At 37.8% G+C, this 11,336-nt stretch overlaps 1 pseudogene; it reads right to left on the bottom strand.

Moving 5' to 3' along the window:
• Positions 1-10,755: 10,755 nt before the first annotated feature.
• On the bottom strand, positions 10,756-10,854 carry LOC141654051 (small nucleolar RNA R71; annotated as a pseudogene).
• Positions 10,855-11,336: the final 482 nt, after the last annotated feature.

Below are 11,336 nucleotides of genomic sequence, written 5' to 3'. Positions count from 1 at the left end.
ATTGACATTGCATTATTACCAAATACCAAATCATGAGTATTTGATTCAAATTTATGAATTTCATAATATTTGGCATTATCATGTGATGACTAGCAAGAATAAATTCAGAAATTTACGTGAATGGAACTAGGATAGTTGCCATTTCATCCATGGACATATAAGTGTTATAGTGTACTTATTTTAGTTTTGTATTTAGAAATGTACCTCAATAATTGTTATGAACCACTCGATCGAGCAACTATGCGTCAATCCTCTCGATCGAGTAGAAATAAACTACTCGATCGAGCACTCCTTGCTTTGTGTCCTCTTTTGTGTACTCGGAATGGTCGATCGAGCATCCTTAGGCATATAAAGCATTCAATCGAGCGTAAAATCTACTCGATCGAGCTGTTTAAGCACGTTAGACCTTGAAACACTTCCCGAATCCAGCTCACGCGTCTTCCAAGTGTTAGATTTCCAAGCTCCGGCTCCTCATTCTCCATAAATGCATGCAAATGGGACGGATTAAGGCTCGATTTAGCTCCTCTTTGGTCAATTCCTGCAAATTACATAAAACGAACCAAAGTAGAATATTCGGGGGTATTTGTAGCTAGATGCTACATAAAAAGTACAGAAATGCGTGTAAAAATGAGGTAAAAACCTTATATAAAAGACACGCATCATAAACCAACTCAAAATAAGAATATAATTCAAGTTTTTGTATAAAAGGCAAAGGGTTTCTCAATTATGCAATTAAAACAAGCGTTGTGCCCTAACATACCACGATTAAGTTTATGGTGAAACCATACAAATAAAGGTAATTATATTCAAACTAAAAATAAATGTCATATATATTATATAAGACTCATGTTGGTGATCCCAAATTATTTCTCATTTCTTGAATGAAAGTCGCATTAAAACTAGTTTTGACTAGTATCCCACACCATTTGATTGTGAATCTCATGAAATGTGCGAATCTTGTATTCAAAGCAAGATGTTTCGTGACTTTTCTTGAAAAGTATAGCGAATAGAATAAGTTATTCACCAAATTACACTTCAATGTGTATGGTCAAATATATTTTCAATCTGAGAAGGTCATTATTACTTCTTCTCTTTTACCGACGAACTAGGTAGATACTTGGTATCCACTTAATGAGGTAAGAAGAAAAATTCTTTGAATAAATTCAATGAATTCTTCTTATGAAGTATAAAAACCAAAGTATTAGTACTTTGTTTAGGATGAGAACCATGAAGTAATGACTTTATTTTACACCAAATAGAGAGTGATATGGTATCACAAGTTCACTTTCATTACGATACGATTGAATCTTTACAATATAGTTGGAGGTAGTTTCTGTCATAAAATTTGTTTGACATTTAAATTTTCCACTAAAACAAAACATGGTTAAAGCAATCATCTACTTTTCATATGAGATATGGTTAGGCATGGTACCTAAATTGTAGCTTTTTTCGATAGTAAACATGTGTTCTCTCTTTCTACATGATCACGAGAATAAAGGGTTTGTGGCTCGTGATGCTGTCTATTAAAGAAATGATGGGTATTTCTTAAAGACAGAGTGGGAGAAAATGTTCAAGAGCCACAAAATGAGAATAAGACGTAGGAAGATGTTCCTTCTTGGTCAAAATCAGTAATTATTTCTTCGAAATCTAAAGTGGACATGAGTCATGTTATTTTTGAAGTAACAAGCCTGTAACTGATTAAGATGCTTTATCTAGTGTCAACTCCGCAAAAGTCCGAAGTGAGCATAAACATAAAGATGTTTATTTAGCCTGGTTGGTTAGTGGCAAAGGGTTTTGCACGCAACAACAACGCCTCATTAAATTCGGATTTCATAGTTGGATTTTAAAATTATCTTGCATGAGTTTTGAAAATCGCAACTATCCTAAGGTAGGATGAAAACTTAAGAAGAGGTCTTAAGTAGAAGTTAAGGAGTTGAATTGTATGTTTTGATCATGTGATAAACTTTTCTCGATTTGTCGAGTAGTTTATACATGGAGTTTAGTGGGAGTAATGTGGTGTTACTAGTCTAATATGTAAGGGACATATTGATCATTGTGAATGATGGAAGACTTAGGAGAAGAATAATACATCTCTAAGGTATCCAGACCTATAAAGATAGTTCTAAGAGGATATTAGCGTTAAATGAATATTCTTATGTTAATAAGAGTCTAGACAAGTTCAAAGGTATTGAACATGTACAAATTGAATCCACCTGGTTCCGCTGCGGGATTAATTCATTACGCTAAGATGTATCACCATTCTTAAACTTCGTATACTTGGAGTATTACGAGAAGTTACAAATCGAATCCTTGAGAGAAGTCTCTATATAGCCATATAGTTCATTGGTTAGTACTCATGAAGTACTAAAGATATGAAGCTAAGCATTTAGAAATGAAATGAATTTATGTGGAAGGAGTTACACAAAAACCATATTCTAAACACATAAGGATGGTTAGAGAACCATCTTGGCTATATTTTTAAGGAGGATATCTGCTAGAAACATCCTAGGCAGTTGAACAATGAGATATACACAACGGAAATTGAGTACACTTGCAATAATGACATATGCTAGAAGGAAGGGATGATATTAGGATTCGGTTTTATGAATTGGAGGAACTATGGTAGTTCGTTCCAATAACCAAAGGTCCTATCCCTACACACTGTGAGGACAGTGGGAGTTATTCAAAGGCAAGAGAGCCTATGTCCAGATTGAATCTAGAAACGTACTCGAAGAAGTTCTTATAATACAAGATTATTCACAAGAATGAGAAATAGTATATAGTAAGGTTAGGGAAAGTACAAAGTATTGCTAAAACTTGCTAACCAAGGCTTTTTCAAAGGCTAAGCATGATAAGTCATGCCATTTCAATTAAGTTGAGATATATAGTTATATACAATATTAAGTATGGATTATAGATTATGTAGTAATTGATATAGTATCAATTTTACATATGTGATAATACATTCATCATTTGAGTTTTATTATAAACTCTTTTATTACTTTGTTATATCTAAATAGGTTGTACGGACAACATTGAACCCTATTAAAGTGAACTGGATTAACGTAGTATTGGCCCCTAGTTGCTTATATGAGGTGACGTCTCGAATGACTAGAGTGTGATGCGATTGATGGCAAGTTGAAGTGCCATAGAGTCATACGGGATGACTAGTCGATCACATAGACAGACTGTATGAGACACTCTGTCGGGTAGTGACCACTTATAGAGTTCTGGTAATTTTTATAAAGCCTGGTCGTGGCGAGGGCTACTATAGTATTCTTTTGAGTCGATTCTTTTACTAAAGACTATTCGCCCAAGTTGGCACAGTTTCTGATTGGCTTTGATTTGTGCTCTACGACTGTCGTAACTGAAGTCAAATGGGTATCTTTTGGGACATGATGAACTGTGGCTATACAAAGGGAATAGTGTAATAGGAATTGTCCATCCCCTTGTCAGGATTATCTAAATCTCAGGGCCACTCGAGGAGCAGTGAACTGAAAATGCATGACCACGCTCGGAAGGTATCTACGGTAGATATTTCTGGTCAGACAGTTACTCTCCAGATCGAGGAAACCACTCAAGATATGATCAAATGCAAGTACGACCTGCAAGACACCTTGCATTGAGTGGGAGATAGTAATAGGACAAGAGAATTGGTGACGCACACTTGTCTCGGACAAGTGGGAGATTGTTGGAGTAAGTGTCCTCAACAATAGTGTGATACATCATTAAATCTCATAATAAGAATATGAAAGGGATGATTCAATTATATAGTCAACTGATCAACATTAATCGGTAATGATTGGCTAACTAGAGTTTGACATTACCGTCGTTTGACGGTGGTGATCAGTTGATCCCTTAAGGTCACACCTATAGGACAATTCCCTTAATAGATAAGTTGATTAATTGTATGCCGATACCAGTTAATCAATTCCTTAAATTTGAACAATTCATTTGTGAGTGAGAATATTTGTATCTTATTGTAATTTCATTAAATAAGATTTATTTTAGTAATTAAAAGATTTTATTACTAAAATTGATTATTGTTTATGAAACAATTCAATTAAGAATGATTGATTAATTATAATTGCAAAATATTGTGAATTATATTGATATGCCCATTTTATAATTGTGATCATAAATTACTAGCTAATTTGTCATATGTGATTAATTTATTAAGAAATGATATTTATTTGAATAAATATGCATTAAAATTAGTTATGGGCATAGTGTGTGACACATGACCTAACAAATGACATTTGACAAAATCACAAACATAAAATGGATGTCCATTTTATGTATGGACCAAAAAAAGGGGAGGACTTATAAGTTAGTTGGTGTTTTATTTAATTGTTAAATAAAACACAATCATAACCTACACTAACTAGCCATGCAAGCTTATATTTTATGGGTAAGACAAAAGCCATGCATTGACCTCTCTCCCCTCTTCTCACCCGACCTCACAACGCTCAATAAGAGCATCGTTTGCTCTTATTTTTTCATTCTTACACAATTTTAGGGTTTTGACATAAAACGTCCCTTATTCTCTCTAAAACTTGTTTTTAGATCTCATAAAATTGTTCATCTAATTCTAATATCACATAATAATATTACTAGTGTAGCAATACAATTATTATTAGCATTATTTAAGGATTACTAGTATATTAATCTAGTAAATTAGTATATTAGTTTTAAGGGAAATAGTCTTGGGTGCAATTTTTAAGGAGTATCTCTATACTTGAGGTTGGAGGATCATCCAATTATTCATAGCTCAATAACAAGTGAAGGTAGGAGACCTTACTTGTGCCCATTTCGTGCCTTTCTAAATGTAAGGAAATCGTTTTTCTTATTCTTTTATTATGCATGCAACTAGATCCATGAGATAAATTAATGAGTAATTTATAAAATGAATTAGATGAGTCTAATAAGGGGTATATGAACCCAACACACACAAACCAAAGCTCCCAACGTCATAAGTCCTCACTCGTAAGGTTTCCGAAGGTCAAGATTGGTGTCTAGGGTCAGTCAACGTCGGTTAACGGGTCCCTAAAAAGATGGGTATTACAATCTTCCCCCTTAAAATAACTTCGTCCCCGAAGTTCGACTCATCCTCCCCCACCACACAAAACAAAAGGACCTAAGGCAACCCCCATTGTCCGTCCGACACAGGTCAACACAACCATTTAGAAAGACCATCCCTCTATAAATGTTCATCAACCATCATCATCATCTATCTTAGCACATAATACACAACACGACTTTCTATCTAGTCATCAACTTCCTATTGAATCACCACATGCCCATTGTACACAAGAACAACCAACTCGACTACTACTTGCACCCATCTCCTGTTACTACTCAAATATAACCCACTACAACTACCAGACTATTCCTCTAACGATTACTTGCCATCAACTATCAATTACAAAACACTCAAAGACGACAGTACTATTACTGATACACAACAAAACATCATTCATTCCACTTTATTACTCAACCATACAACACAATTCTACTAACAACAACTCTACCATTTGCTACTAACATCCAATTTTCACGACAACATAGTGAACAATTATTTGAAAACAAGATAGAAGAACATGTTATTCTATTCAACAATTACAAACTACTACTCAATTGCACAATAACCATTACAAAATTACCCAAACAACCATTTTAAATACTTCAAAATTGTCATACAATACTATAAAATTGCTATAATTCCGTCATTTTCCTTTGCGACATTACTCTTCCCCTCTTAAAAGTAACTTCGTCCCCGAAGTTCACCAACAAAACAACTTTACGAATACACAAGTTGATAAATATTATTCCATATAGACATTACGAACGAACCATATTATGCATTTTGACTCATGTCAACTACGACACTTTCTTGACATTATATACATATGACTCATATATATGAAACTATTGGCAAAGTGAACCAATCAATTAGGCATTCTATCATCAACTATCAACCATGGATTCAATTACTTCCGTATACAACCATACAAATTATGCAATAAGGATTATAACCATTATACACTACGTTACCTGAGACAATTTGATTTAGCATACGAAATTATATAAATATCACCGAAATTGTATAAATCATACAAATATGTACACCTGTATAGCCACTTTTGAGACGGAACAATGATATAACACACCCACAACAAGAAACATTATCATAAGAACCACCAACATGATGATACGAGCGAGTGTTAAAACGATTTATAGCAGTTTCAGGGTTACTCGATCGAGCTCGTAAGGCACTCGATCGAGATGGTCTTACTCGATCGAGTTCATCAGTTACTCGATCGAGTTGGCCGAGATCAGAATGCACCCCAGATGTCACCCCTGCAGTTACTCGATCGAGTAGCCACAGGTCATTCCCACCCCAATTCACCACTCATAAGTCCAAGGCAACATATACATGAGTCGGAAACGTATTCCCGACACCAATATCCTACATAGAAAGTCTGAAAAGCATCCAACGTGCGGCCTTATGGCCAAAATACAACTCAATATCTAATAAAAGTACCAAAACGAAACAAGTATCAACAATTATAAATCCATATAAACAAGATAGAAATAAAAGGAGCATCATCACTCCAAAGTCTGCTCAGCCATCATCTCAACTCCGCCACCGCCTCCAGACGTGGCTGCTCCAGCTGTACCCTCACCCGCGATGCCACCAGTGGCAGAATTGGCTCCCACTCGCCATGTTTCCAAGCAAGCGTAGGGGTAACTCATATGCTCTCCCCAAGTAGACCGCTCGACGCCAAAGCAATGGAAGACCCCGCTGTCATCTCCAACACCTCTCCACCTCACCGGCTGAGCCGCCTCGGTCCCAGTGCCCTGAACATAAGCCATCTCATGGAGGTTCCGGAGTGTCAAGGTAGCAGATACCCTCTTTGTGAGCTCACTCACTCTCATCTCAGGGCTGAAGAAGGAAGGGTAGCTAGGAAACTGAAACTGTGGAGGCACAGGCTGCTCTGGCTGGGTCTCAGCCATCCTCTCCCTCACCCGTCGCGGTCCTCTCCCCACCCTTGGTTGTCTATCCTCGAGTCTAGCCTGATCCCCCTTGGCCGGCTCATGCATCACCTCCAAAATATCAGCATCAATGAGGTAAAACTGCCTGACAGGGACCTCCTCCTCATCTTTAGAATCGGCTGCCACCACTACCGCTGGTAAAGGCTCGGTCACGGGAAGGTGCTCAGGGTCGGGTATCCTCATCCAACTCATCCCCAAAACTCTCCAGGCTAGGCCAACATCCTCCAAAGTCCTCAACCATTTCGTGTCGAGAAAGTACTCATGGTCCAAGGTGGGCACCGTCGAGGTCAAAAGTGTATAGGCCGAGGAAGCCTCAAAGGTGGTCAGTCTCTCCGCCAACCGCGTGGCGATGGCATCACAACTCAACAAACGGGTGTCATATGAGGCCATGAAAGCTAAGCTAGCACATACTATGGTCGGGGCCCTGAAGGAAACTCTTGGAGCGCGAGTGGGGTTAAGGTACGCCGCAAGCAACATTACCTCATGTGAGTTAAGCTTAATCACGTCTCTCCGCTCATAAAGTAAACAGGTCATAGCACGAAGAAAGATCTTCAAGGTGACATGTTGAACATCGTTTATCAACATGTTGCTAGTGGTGGGGGCGGGCTTGCCGGTAAAGCAAGGCATAAGACTACTGGCTCCACACTCAGTTGGGATGTTCCAAAGGGCTCCCTTATCTGGTCTAGCACGGCCGAGGTGGGTGGCAAACATATCCATGGTCAGAAAGAAGCTAGTGTTCATGAGACGGAATTCGACGGTCTGTTTCGCCACATCATAATGAAAAGAACTCATGAACTCCAAAGTCAGAAAAGCATAGGAGTGCTTCCTAAGACGATACAATCCGGTCATACCCAAAGTCTCAAAGATTTGTCTCACATCAGTCTCAACTCCTAGGTCTGTCAAGATGGTGGTATCAATACAGTGGGTAGGTCTCATACGATATTTCTGTAGCTCAATAAACCCATCTCTTTGCTTGAAATCAGCAAAGACGATGGTAGGGTACTCCGGTACAGGTGGAACCGTAGGTCTCCCACACCCCTCACCAACCTCAGGTGCAGAAGCCCTCCCTCTCTTACTTTGCCGGGTACCAACTATAGGTCTCGGCATCTGTTTTCAACATACACTTTAGATACACAAGCAAACACTTACTCAAATGTACATTAACTTTCATGTATAATCATAGAAAAAGGACTACTATATGCACACTTTCACCAAACAATCCAAAAAAAAATTTCAAGTATACAGCTCTCAAATTCGCATTAGACGGTCTTACAGCTATAACAATAAGAAAGTAATGTGACTCATATTTGAGCACATTTAGTCCCCGAATTAACCTCGTTCCTAAGCTTTATAGCACTTATTTGGGTCATTTACTATCTTTAGTTTCCCATTTTGCATATTCTTTGAGGTTTTGTCTCCTTGGTAGGAAAGGATTGCTAACCTTGCATTTATGAGGCAAAATGGAGCTAAATGGATCACATCTAATGACCAAGCACCAAAGGAAAGACCGACACTAGAGCCCTAAGTAGATAATAAAGTGAAATGGGTAATGATGAAAGGATCCTTGCATCCCCGACATGATCCTTGCGGATTGTTAAGGAGCAAAAGAAGAGAAGCACTCTGTCCAAGAAACCGAGCGGATCAAGCACGACCCGAGCGTCTCAGAACACCAGGATCTGAGCGGCTTGTACCCAAGATGAGCGGTTTGAAGTGTCAGGACCCGAGAGTCTCACCCAGGATCCGAGCGGATCACAAGACAGAACAGCCCGTGCCATACCACGGGACGAGCGGATCGAGGCAGGACTAGCAATGAGGATCCGCTCATTTCCCTCGGAAGTAGAATTTCCTCAACTTTTCTGAGGGTCTCAATATTCATTTGACCCCTTAGTAACCATAATCCTTGTACCTAATCTTTAGTTTAAATACCCCTTTGTACTACCTAGATTAGCATCATATCTTAACCATCTCTTAATAAAGTTGTAATCCTCTCTTAATCTCATCTTAATACACTCAAATTAGTCTTAATTTAGTTGTAATACATTTCTCAATATTAATCACATTTTAATCTTTCCTTAATTTCTCTATTGTTCTTCCTTTATTTTGGGTAATTAGAAGATTATTTGGGTTTATTTGGAGGATTGACAACCTTCTATAAATCACCAAGTACTTCTATTATTCTTTGCTTTATTCTTTGGATTCATCTTCATAGGTATAATTCTCTCTTAATCTTGTTTAATCATTGTTAATCACTTTCATTTATTCATCATGTTTTGCTTTGTTGGTATGATTGACAACCTTATTAGCATTCTAAACTTGATCATGAGTGAGTAGTTTCCTTAGCTAGGATTAATGGGGAATTAGGGGAGACAAACATGGGGATTGATCTATGCTTAATTTAATATGTTTTCATAATTAATTTGCTTGCTTGTTGTGATTTCAACTTATGCACATGTTATGTTTGATGAAATGCAAGCCTATGAATCCTTGCATTTTTTGATCCATCACCTATCTCTTCAATGAGGCTTGTAAGCTTATAAACCAACTCAAGCCTCATTAGACCATGCATAGAGTTGAATAGGAAAGATTAAGTCGACTTGTAGGTGTTGTAAAATCTAATCGATTCGGCTCCGGGGCCCAAACCTTCTTAAGGATTGTAAGATATACACTAACTCGATCCCCTATGAACCCATGACACCCTAGTGCCTTTAATCAATTGTTTACAACTCCTTTTAATTGCCTTGCTTTGCTTTCATTACTTTACTTTCATTTTGTTGATCAGTTTAGATTATATATCACCTCAACCCAAATTGTGACACCCTAAGACATAGCTATTTGCAATTGAGAATCCTACATCAATACCCGTCCCTTGGGATCCGACCTTTACTTACCTCTTTACTAAGAGTAGTTTGTGAAGTTATAAATATTGTTTTTGTTGGTAACTTTTGACAACAAGTTTAAACCGATACCAAAAATGGCGCCGTTGCCGGGGACGGTGTTAAATTGATTTGATTTTCATTAATTGTTTTTAGTTGTGTCTTTCTTTACCTTGGGGAAGTCAATATCCTCAAGGTTGTTCTATTTGTTTTCGAGTTGTTTGATATTTTGCATGACTAGGAGATCACAAGGTAATCTATTACCTATTGATTTCGAGATTGAAAGGTCCTTAACCAACAATAGAAGAGTTGCTAGAGGTACTTCAAGAGTTGTAGGTATTGGAGAGATTGTGGACATTCAACCAAATAAAATTGAGTTCACCAACCCATTTACAAGAGAAGGAGAGGATAACCCAATACAAAACCCATCACAAAATAAACCCACAATGCCTAAATTTTCATCACATTCCGTACCAACCGAGGAGAACCTACCAAATGGTACTCCTACACCACCACATTTAACCGGTAATTTCATTGCCAAATCTGCATTCATACAATTAGTTGAGAGAAGTCAATTTGGAGGGATGCCAAGCGAAGACCTTCATTCACATATGGAGACTTTTTGTGACTATTGTGATGCGATTTCTCAAATCGGAGTTACTCAAGACCAAATCCGATGGGTATTATTTCCATTTTCTTTGATTGGTACCGCAAAGCAATGGTACAAGAGCCTAGACAAGGCTACCCTTGGTATTGATTCATGGAAGAAGTTAGCACTTGCTTTTTACAAGAAATTCTATCCTCCGGAGAAGACTAACATGTTGAGAGCCCAAATGACCGGGTTCAAGCAAGGAGATGAAGAATCATTGTATGAAGCATGGGAGAGATTTAAGGACACTTGTCGTTCTTGTCCACACCATGGGCTTAGTGAGTGGTTCCATTTGCAAAAATTTTGGAACGGTCTATATGAAGATTTCCGCAATATCCTCAATATGGGATCCAATGGGATGTTTACCGAAGTTGATGACAATTAAACATAGACCAAAATCGAAGAAATGGCGGTTCATAATTCACAATATAGTAGGCCTCGAAAGGCTACTAGAGGAGGAAAGCATGAGGTATATTCCATCACTCAATTGGGTGCTCAACTAAGTGCTCATATTGACACCAAAAATTTGAAGTCTGAGAAGGCCATGGCCAAGCTTGATGAATCTTCCAAATCACCCAAACAACATGTTAATGCTATGGTGGCATCATCCTCAATTCCAAGTGGAGTATGTGAGAGTTGTTGAATTTTGGGACATGAACAAAGTGTTAGAAATAATTATTAATCTCATTAATTTACATTTCATATATGAATTAATTTATTTAGTCATAAAATAAATTGTTGATCTTATGCATGCAAAC

This window comes from Silene latifolia, chromosome 4 (genome assembly GCF_048544455.1).
Source record: "Silene latifolia isolate original U9 population chromosome 4, ASM4854445v1, whole genome shotgun sequence".
NCBI lineage: Eukaryota > Viridiplantae > Streptophyta > Magnoliopsida > Caryophyllales > Caryophyllaceae > Silene > Silene latifolia.
The sequence above is the reverse complement of the archived record's forward strand: the minus strand, read 5'-3'. Positions and strand labels throughout refer to the sequence as shown.